We start from the raw sequence: 10,399 nt of genomic DNA, 5'->3' as shown, positions 1-10,399 counted from the left end.
AGTACGTGGACAAATCTTATCAGTCACAAACTGAATAAACAATGGCAAAGGTTCACCTCAACTTACCAGGTACGCTTTGCTTCAGAAAAATCCAAGAAGGTTTTTTGGGCGCTCATGAAACAGAAAACACCAGGTATGGAGTCTATGGGGTCCAACAAACCTCTGCGTCCTGAGGCACAGAAAAGTGGTAACTTACTATTTTCATTTCAGCCTCCCCTCTTTTTAGTTCGTGTCCCCTTTCATTTGCCCTCTCAGTCTGCCTGTCTACCTGCATTAGGGCTTATATGGTCAGATTTTTAAGGCTAGAAGGGATCGTGATGAGCATCTAGTTTGACCTCCACCATAACCCAAGCCATAGACTGTCACCCAATAAGTTCTGCATCAAGCCCATGACTTCTGTTTGAGCTATAGTACATCTTTTAGAAAGACATCCAGGCTTGATTTAAAACCTTCAAGTGCTGGAGAGCCCACCACAGCCCTAGATAAATTGTCCCAGTGGTTAATTTAACCCTCATTTAAACATGTGCACCTTATTGCTAAGCTAAATTCATCTAGCTCCAGTCCACCCACTGAATTTCAATAGGGTTATGTTAAAGAGCTGGCTTGCATCTCTTCCCCAAGATGGTCTCCATCACTATAGTACCTGAGCAGTCTCCAAATATTGAAAAATAGAAATGGCTTAAGTTATTTCCATGAGCCTATGAGGATTGTCAAGGCAGGCACTCCAGGGACAGATTGAGGACTTGCAGGTTCCCCTGCTCAGTGTAGGTGACCAGTGATAAATTAACTCAGCTGAAGGGAATTCAGTCCTCGGGCTCGCCTCCTAACACACTTCTTTAGCATGGTCAAGAGAAGAGAAGGTGAGAGAAGAGAAAGAAGTACAATGTTTGCTCACCTGGGCAGTTCATGAACCAGCTCCATTCCTGAAACAGGTTTGCCCTATTGGCTGCAACTGGGTCCTGCTCAGACCTCAAGAGCATCTCTTAAACCATAAGGGGAGGGATAGCTCAGTCGTTTGAGCATTGGCCTGCTAAACCCAGGGTTGTGAGTTCAATCCTTGAGGGGGCCATTTAGGGATCTGGGTCAAAAATCTGTCTGGGGATTGGTCCTGCTTTGAGCAGGGGGTTGGACTAGATGATCTCCTGAGGTCCCTTCCAACCCTGATATTCTATGTATCTATGTATCTTCTCCTGATGCCCCAGCTACCTCCGTTGATTAGGCATGGGAATCAGTGCAAAGGATTCTGGGAACACATCCAAAAAGAGTTGGTGAGTGGCTGAATGTGGAAGGGGTCAGGGGAATGAGAAATACTGAATCTGTCTGTAATTGTATCACATAGGAAACCCCACTATAGTAGTGCGAGATCAAACCTTCCAGAACATGGTAATAACAATCACAAGTTATGCATAATAAACAGTTAGGCTGTTCCTGGTGCCTTTAGCCCATGATACATCTCTCAAAGGAGTGTGATCAGTGAGACAAAGCCAGCCTTCAGTTACACTCATGTCACACACACAAGTAGCAGAAGGGCTAGGAGGACACCTGGGTTCTGTTCCCCATTTTGTCACTGATTCACAGTGTAATCTCAGGCAAATCAATTCCACATTCTGTGCCACGGTTCTGCCCACTGTAAACTATTTACCTCCTTGCAGGGAAGAGGGGAAATTATCTCACCATCGAGATCCAAAGATGAAAGGCCGCTGTCTGTGCAAAATATTAATAGAACCTTCACTCTCCCCCATGGGTCTTTAGAGTTAACTTTTCAGAGTTAGTATTTGAAGACAGAACTCATTTTCCTTATCCTGCTGGACCCTGAGCAATCTTTAGCCCAGTTTAGGTGAATATAGCCAGCTGCTGAGGCTGGAATTTTCAAAGGAGTGTAATGGAATTAGGAGCCCAGATCTTACTGGCTTTCACTGGGGTTTGGACATCTAGCCCCTTTAGACTCCTTGGAAACTCCCACCCTGAATGCATAGGACTTGATGTTTATGTCCTGAAAAGCACTGAGGTCTTAAGACAATAAAGGGATGTTCATGTCACTGCTCTGTCTGCACACCCAACACCTCCTAAATTAGGCATCTTTCCATGTGGACGGGTTGCTGAGGATTTCCATGATAATGCTAAATGGTGTATATGATGGCTCACTCTGTTTCCTCTCTGCTGTAGTAACTACCAAATTAGCCTGCATGCTGCTTGCAGCTGATACACCAGGTCGGACAGGGATCGTAAAGCCATTCACCCGACCCTGTGAGTCTGTGTTAGTAATAAAGAGATAGAATATGAGGACTGAAGAGGAGTCATAGAGTGAGGCTAGCAGTTCAGAACCAAAACCAACTTGTCCCAAAGTTTGGGTGGGTTAGAACTTTCCACTCCACATCGCTTCCTCCAATTCAGGCTCATCTGGAACTGAGAGCAACTGTTCAGGATGGAGTTTTTCAAAAGACCTTCAAACAACCCCTAAAATTGTATCTGTACATTTTCACCTCTAGGTTTGTGTGTGTGCGCATGCAAACACCTGGACTGGTGTGTGCAAAACGGCATTTACACATGAAAATCAAACAGTTCTGTATGTTGCGCCCTGATCGGAGCAGTCACACCGTAACAGTTGACATTTTTTCAGCTGCCTTCCAGCTGATAATCTCAATGCACTCTACAAACATTAACTAATTTAAGTCTCTCAATCCCCCATGAGGTCAGTCAGTGTTATCCCTGTTTTACAGTAGGGAAAATGAAGCCCTGATAAGTAATGGGTCAAATCCTGAAAGGTGCTGAGCACCTGCAACTCCCATTGAATTCGATGTGAATTCACGGTATTCAGCAGGTTGAAGATGTGATCTCAAGTGGTCACACAGGGAGTCTGCAGCAGATCAGGGAACTACAGCCCAATTGTCCCGAGCCCCAGTCTTGTGCCTCAACCACAAGGTTTCCCCTTCCCCAATCCAATTTGTGTGCAAAGATGCAAGGGCCAGATCCTCAGCTGGTGCAAAGTGCCACAGCTCCACTGAAGTCAATGCAGTTAGGTTGATTTACGCTAGCTAAGGCTCCAACCTGATATTTGTCCATGTAAAAACATACACCTGGAAATCTGCTAGCGCCATTTCAGAGGCTGTTTTGGAAAGTGTGGCCCTTAAAATTAAAAGTGGACTAGGAAGGACCATATTTTCCATAAAGCTCAGTTCCCATTTAAGCACCTAAATGAAATGGCAGGAGTTTTACAAGTGCTCAGCACAGAGTAGTGCCCATGATTCCCAACAGGAACATAGTGGGGATTTTCCACTGTTCTCACTTGGAAGCTACTGAGGTCTCGGCTATTTTGAAAGTCTGACCAGAAACATACGACAGAGGGATTAACTTGCTGCTTTATACCCACTGACTAGTTTGTGTGCAATAAGAAGGCTGCGAGACCCACAAATAAACAGCTGTGCTAAATCTTTACTCAACAAAATGCCAAAGAAGACAAGAGACAATTTGACTCATTGCCGTTTTCTTGCAACCATAGATTTAGAAAGCACTGATTAATATACAAAAGCAGAAGGCAGGTTCACACAGGACCCGTGATACATTTAGAATGATACACTCTGTCCATATAAACTTAGTATGATTCCATCAGCATCCAGGAGAGAAGATTTAGACTGGAGAGGGAATGGCGTGGTCCTGTCCAGTTGACTCCTGGTTTGTCTAGGCTGATGGGGCAAAGCCCACCCTGTTGGTGGCCATGTCATAGACAGAAGAGTATTCCTTGAGAAGGACATCACCCAGGATCCAAAGAGGTCGTCTGTTCTGAGAAGGCAAGTAAGTGATCTCAACCTCGGCCATGTTTCTGTAAGAGAGAAAACAGACAGACAGGGGCAGCTTCAATGCTGTGGTTTGACTACGTAGCCTAAACCCTGAAGTTCTGGCACACACACTGGGAAATTTAAGTGGCTTTGATAGGAGCAGGTTCTTAGAAAGTCACATTGCTAGAAGACTAACCCCATCATTTAGAGTGCTGTTAGAAAGGACAGTCTAACAGAGCTGCAGCATGGGGGAAAAGGTCTCTGAATCGGCACCGAAACTCAGGATAGCAGAGGGAACTGGGATCCATTAATGAGGAAGGTGATGGCCGGCACGTTCTGGACATTGCTGCAGTCAACCACGTTCTCTGGAAACAAAGAGACAGAGGGTTTAAGTCTGTAACAAACGAGAGCAGAGGACGCCCTTGCAGTGCCTACCAGAGGAGATTGGCACTTCCAGGTATTGATGCTTCTATCCAACAAAGGGGAGAAACCACCCTGCTGCACTCTGCCATCACACGGGCAGCAGCTTCTTCAGCCTCACACATGCTCCCTTGTCCCCTACCTAGCACGGGAACAGCAGCAAGGTTACGTTCACCAATCCTGCTTCAGATCTCCTGCTGATTTTACACTGGGCCAGCTGAGGTTAGTCAACATAACTCCTCTGGCTTCAGCAGAGCTACATCGATGTACACCAGTCAGTGATAGGCCCCCCAGGCTTCAGTGGATTTATTTTTGATTTACAGCGATATAAGGGAGGTCAGGATCTCTCTCTCCAAATTTAAACTCAGGGAAGGACTTGCTGTACTTACTTGCAAATGTAGTTAATGCTAATGTTAACAGCTTTAAGCCTCCAGCTCCTGGGCTCCCCTAGCAGGGCTGGCTCTAACTTTTTTGCCACCCCAAGCAAAAAAAAAGAAAAAAGAGCGCCGCCCCACCGTAATAACTCTCCCCTGAGCGCCGTGCCACCCCGCTGAAACAACTCCCCCCGAGCGCCGCCGAAACAACCGCCCCGAGCGCCTTGCCGCCCCGCTGAAACAACCCCCTGAGCACCGCCGAAACAACTCCCCCCAAGCGCTGCCGAAACAACTCCTCCAGAGCGCCGCGCCACCCCGCCGAAACAACCCCCCCGAGCACCACCCTACCCCGCCGAAACAAAAACAACAAAAAAAAAACCTCGAGTGCTGCCCCGCCAAACCAAAATATATATATATATATATATATATATATATATACACACACACACACACACATACCCCCAAGCGCCGCCCCGCCAAAACAGAACAAGCAAACAAACAAAAACCCCGAGCGCCCCCTGCCACCGCAAGATTGGCCGCTCCTTACAAGGTGCCGCTCCAAGCATGTGCTTGGTCGGCTGGTGCCTGGAGCTGGCCCTGTCCTCTAGGAATCTTTGCCTGAACACACCACAGCACAGCTTTATGGTCTTGGAGTCCTTGTATCATGCATTGCAAAAACCCTCAGAGGACATCCTCAGCATCTGTGCAAAGCACTCATAGCACCTACATCCTGGTTGTTCTGCTGAGCACCTACAGCCTCCAGGAAGTCCCCCATGTACTGCTCTGGGACGGTGAGCAGAAACGTCCTGGTGTCTACAATAGCCACCTGCCAGGCCTTGGCTGCACCAGCCAGTTGCCTGCTGTCTAATAGTGAACCTAAGGAGGGAAGCCCAAGAGATTTCACTGTACACGTCTGTCAGCCACGAGAATGCCTCTGATGCAGGCTTGGCTCAGCCTTCTGATACTCGATAAGGCTGCAGTTCAGAGACCCGTATTCTATAGAGCCAAGCACTGTCACTGGCCCTGATTCAGCCAAGGACAGAAGCACTCGCTTAACTTTCAATGCATGCTTATCTCCCTCTCTATTCATCAAAGCATGCAGCTAACTTTAAGGGCTTTCATGTATCTAACGTCTAGGACTTGCTGAAGAACTTTGTTGAACTGGGGTCTAGGATAGAAGCTTTTATCATTACTGGCTCCAAGCACCTTTTGAGAGTGTCTGAAATCCAGAGCCCGATGCCAAGATCACCTGGGCCAAGTTCAGACCTCTCTTTAAGCCGTAATCCCTCCATTTTATCTTGAGGACGGCACAGATGTTTCTTCCTTTGTTCTGCCTCCTGCCCAGAGAGGATGAGTTGACACAGGGCAGCTGACTCCACTCATGACATCTGGAGAGGCTCCCCACGGACAATAAGAAGGAAAAGTTTATGCCCACATTGATAACAGGGGTTTCCCAACAGGACTTACTCCTTAATACTGAACTGCCAGTAACGGATGTCCATGTAATCTGACTAGGGAACAGCTGAGGGTCAATGCCTCCAACCATGATGTCCCCTCCATAATTATACATTGGCTGGCAGGAAACACAAATGGTAACAGATATCAGACAAGGATCAGATGCACAGCAGCTACCCTTCTGTGAGGCAGGGAACATAAAAGACATGGAGATGGAGGTTTAGTTGATGGATGTGTGTGAGGGATGGACAGACACAAAGACAGACAAGCAACATTTGGTGATATGGAGAATTATAGCAAGAGAGACAGAGATCTTACCGGGAGAAATGGAAATTGTAGATGGGTTCAGTAAGCTGGCCCTGCTTTGTACCATCTCCTGCATAACTGTGTTGTGTCCTGCTATCACTAAGCCAGAATAAACCATTCCCCAAATCCCACTGAAATAAGAATAGCAGAAGGGGCTGGGAGGCTCATTCTCATTCAGACCAAATGCCTGGTGTTTGAGAACAATGTTCTGGACCTAGAGGGGCAGAAAATAATTGCTCCCAACTAGAATTTTACACAAAATGATGGTAACTTAATCAAATGACTGTCTCATTATTAAGGGTAAGTGATGCTCAAAAAAGTGAGATGAAGCATCTCACAAAGGTTAGATGCTGATCTGCTGCTTTTCTTAACAGCTGCATATACTTGATCTGGGGCGGGAGTTAGTGGAGACCACACTGCCTCAGAGAAGAAAATTCAAGGCCACTCTATAGACGAAAAACAGCAAATGAATATTTATATCTTTATATATACAAGTATCAGGGGGTAGCCGTGTTAGTCTGTATCTACAAAAACAACAAGGAGTCTGGTGGCACCTTAAAGACTAAATCTGTTAGTCTTTAAGGTGCCACCAGACTCCTTGTTGTTTTTATACATATACAGACGCTCCCCGGGTTACGCAAGACCTGACTTACGCAAATTCGCACTTATGGAAAAAGGATTTTCAAGTTGCAGAAATTTTTGCGTAACATATGGGTATACGTTTCCGACTTGCACAAAATTCAAGTTACGCAAGGCTTTCCAGAACGGAACGATTGCGTAAGTCGGGGGGCATCTGTATAGCTGTGGAACTTATGCCTAGTAATGGTCAGCGTAGCTAAGATTATTCCTAACTGACCCACGCTCTGATTAAGTCAGAGCTTGGCTCCATGAAAAAGTTGCACTAGTTTAACTTAAAAAGCTTTTACAACCAATTAATTAAACCACTGCAAACCCCTCGGTGAATGCTCTTGTTTCGATATACAGTTAGCTTTATTTCAATGTAGCTTAAGCACATTAAGCCAGGCTTATGTTTCTAAGATAGTGAGGTCAAATGATTGCGATATAAACTGCTGCTCAGCATAGAGAAAGCTCCTATCAAAATGTCAGACCAGGGGCGTGTTCTCTCTTTGCTTCAGAGGGGTTAATTTGATGCCCCATACCTTATATATCTGTACAGCATCTAGCACAATAAGCCTCAGTTTCAATTCAGCCCTCTAAATGCTACTGTAATATCAATATTAAGTAATGATAATGACAACAAGGTCTCTAGGGAAAATCCTTCACCTTATGAAAGTGCCCTGGAATTAAACCATCCTGATTTTTAGGTCGCATCCAATGGACCCCACACACATTGAAGGGAACATAATAGCAGAAAAGCCACATTGCACCTTCTAGGAATTTCTTTTCTATAGAAGTTCTTATCCCATGCCCATCGTTATAGTGTCTGAGCACCTTCTAGTAGTGCAGTAAGCGATGACATGCTTTGGACACAGACTCAACCATGTTGTATACTGTAGTATCTAATGTCTCTCTCGCTTTCCTGGCTAGACGCCCCTTTTCACTGGTGCCCAAATTAGCTAATGCTGCATTCATGGCTGATGGAGTTGTCTCGTCCATCCACTGGTAAATGACGACGTTTTAGTAGCCAGCTCCCCACCATCAGCTTCATCACATAACAGAACCTTCCTCTGTCCTGAATCCTCAGCCACTCCAACAGCTCATCAGTGCTGTCTGCTTTTGTCTGTCTGCACTGCACCTCCGAATCCTGAGCGCATTGAAGTCAATGGCGGCACTCCCACAGACTTCAATGGACGCAGGGTTTGCACAGCTGCTGCTCATGGTTTCTTCTAGTCCAGGGGTGGCCAACCTGAGCCTCAGAAGGAGCCACAATTTACCAATGTACATTGCCAAAGAGCCACAGTAATACGTCAGCAGCCCCCCATCCGCTCCCCCACCCTGCTCCCAGTGTCTCCCACCCACCGGCAGCCCCACTAGTCAGCGCCTCCCGCAATCAGCTGTTTCGCATACGCAGGAGGCTCTGTGGGGGAGGGGGAGGAGCGAGGGCATGGCAGGCTCGGGGGAAGGGGCAGGGGCCTTGGAGAAAGGGATGGAGTGGGGGAAGGGCCTGGGGCAAAGCAGGGGGTTGAGCAGTGAGCACCCCCCGGCACATTGGAAAGTTGGCGCCTGTAGCTCCAGCCCCGGAGTCAGCGCCTGTGCAAGGAGCCGCATATTAACCTCTGAAGAGCCCCACGCGGCTCTGGAGCCATAGGTTGGCCACCCCTGTTTTAGTCCATCATTTCTTTAAGGCTGAGCTTGCGTTTCCATATTAGGTTCTGCACTGGCAACGTGTGAAACAGTAACGAGTCTCAGGCAAAACTAAATCTGCAGAGGTGCGGCTATGAGAAGGCAGGGGCACCACGTACCACTCCACTGGTTAGGATAGTCTTGGCTAGGAACAACCAGAGCCTCAGGATGTCCATGCAGTGTTACAGCATGTGAGTACTATACGTGGGTAAGAAACACAGAGGGCCCTTCCCTCCTTCACCACAACCACATTTTGTTACGCCCTCTCCCATCTGAGAATCTCAAAGTATATTACAAATATCAGTGAATGAAGCTTCCCCAGCCCCCTGTGTAAGCTAGGTAACTATCAGCCTCTCCATCACAGCTATGCAAAGAAAGAGAATTCGGAAATTTGGTTTCCAATAGGAATATAGGCGGAATTCTCCATTGTTTTCATGGGTCTGTCTACACTGCAATGTAAGCCCAAGGTTAGTGGGATTCAAGTCAGCTCACCTTGGCTTAAAAACTCCAGCCTTGAGCATCTACACCAGTGGTTCCCAAACTTTAACAACCTGTGACCATGAAGGTATTTAAGAAGCCAACTCAGAGTTGCTCAGAGTTCCTCCTACACAAGCATTCAGGTCTTGAGCAGTCCAGGCAAACAACGCACGTTACAACAAAGCTTAAACTTGTTCTTCATAATAATTTTAAAAACAATACTAGCTGCCTATTTCATTTTAAAAACAGCAAAAAATATCCATCTCCCTTTCCATTTCTTATAAGGAGTCTTGAAGTTTCAATCTCCTCGGTGTGATAGATATGCTTGCTTTGATCTGCTTAGGGACAGCTCTGACCGCCATTAGGGATTTTTCCCCCCCGAGAACCCCCTGTAATATTTCGTGAACCCCAGTTTGGGAACTACTGATGGTTAACCCTATGTTAAGAATTTTCTAATCTGGGTGCAAACCTGGGGCTCTGGTGCCCACACTGCAGCACACAAATGCGAATCAAATCAACCATTCCCTGGACTCCCCAGCACCCTACTGAAATGTGGCTACTATAGTCCTTTGACCGTGGTGTAGAGTGGGAAATCTTGCCTGTCCACCCAGCATGTTACAGGAAGTTTGAACAGTCCACTAAGACAGCCTGCAGAGCCACTATTTCGGTCTGTGTGCTCCCATCGACCGGTGCCAGCAACATGGAGGCAGTGCCTTTTGAAGAGCTTCTGTGGCTTGCGCTTTCACTCCTGTGTCAGGAAACGGGCAGAGCTTCCATGACTTACAGGTGGACATTTTGATGGCGTTTCCTGACCCACCAAAGGCAGACTTTATGGATGGATCAGGAGGACACAGACATTGCAGATGTGAAGCGGCTGATGAGGCTCAATACAGCCGGTATAGCCGCTGACACCCCCTATGCAGACCGGCCCTTCTGGAGCAGGGCCACAAGCACAGACTGGTGGGATCACATTGTCATGCTGACCAGCAGCGGGTCCAGAACTTGCATATGGAACTTTGTGAGCCGCTTGGCCTAACCCTCCAGTGTAACAATACATGCAAGGGGGCAGCCTTGCCAGTCCAGAAGCAGGTTGCTATAACTGTCTGGAAGCAGGCCCTCATAGACCACAGAGGTTGATTTATAATAGGAAAGTTCATGATAGGATTTGTGTGTAGACAGAAAGGGGTTTGGGCTCAAGTCTGGGTCTGAGCCCAGGCTTACATTGAAGTGTAGACATACCCTAAGTGCCCAGCTCTTTCAAAAGTCTGGCCCAGAGTGGATAACAGA

General features: G+C 47.0%; 1 pseudogene; it reads right to left on the bottom strand.

Annotated features, from left to right (window-relative positions):
• Positions 1-3,678: 3,678 nt before the first annotated feature.
• On the bottom strand, positions 3,679-8,811 carry LOC117876538 (annotated as a pseudogene).
• Between the last annotated feature and the right edge of the window lie 1,588 nt (positions 8,812-10,399).

The sequence above is a fragment of the Trachemys scripta genome, chromosome 4 (assembly GCF_013100865.1).
Source record: "Trachemys scripta elegans isolate TJP31775 chromosome 4, CAS_Tse_1.0, whole genome shotgun sequence".
Classification (NCBI taxonomy): domain Eukaryota; kingdom Metazoa; phylum Chordata; order Testudines; family Emydidae; genus Trachemys; species Trachemys scripta.
The sequence above is the reverse complement of the archived record's forward strand: the minus strand, read 5'-3'. Positions and strand labels throughout refer to the sequence as shown.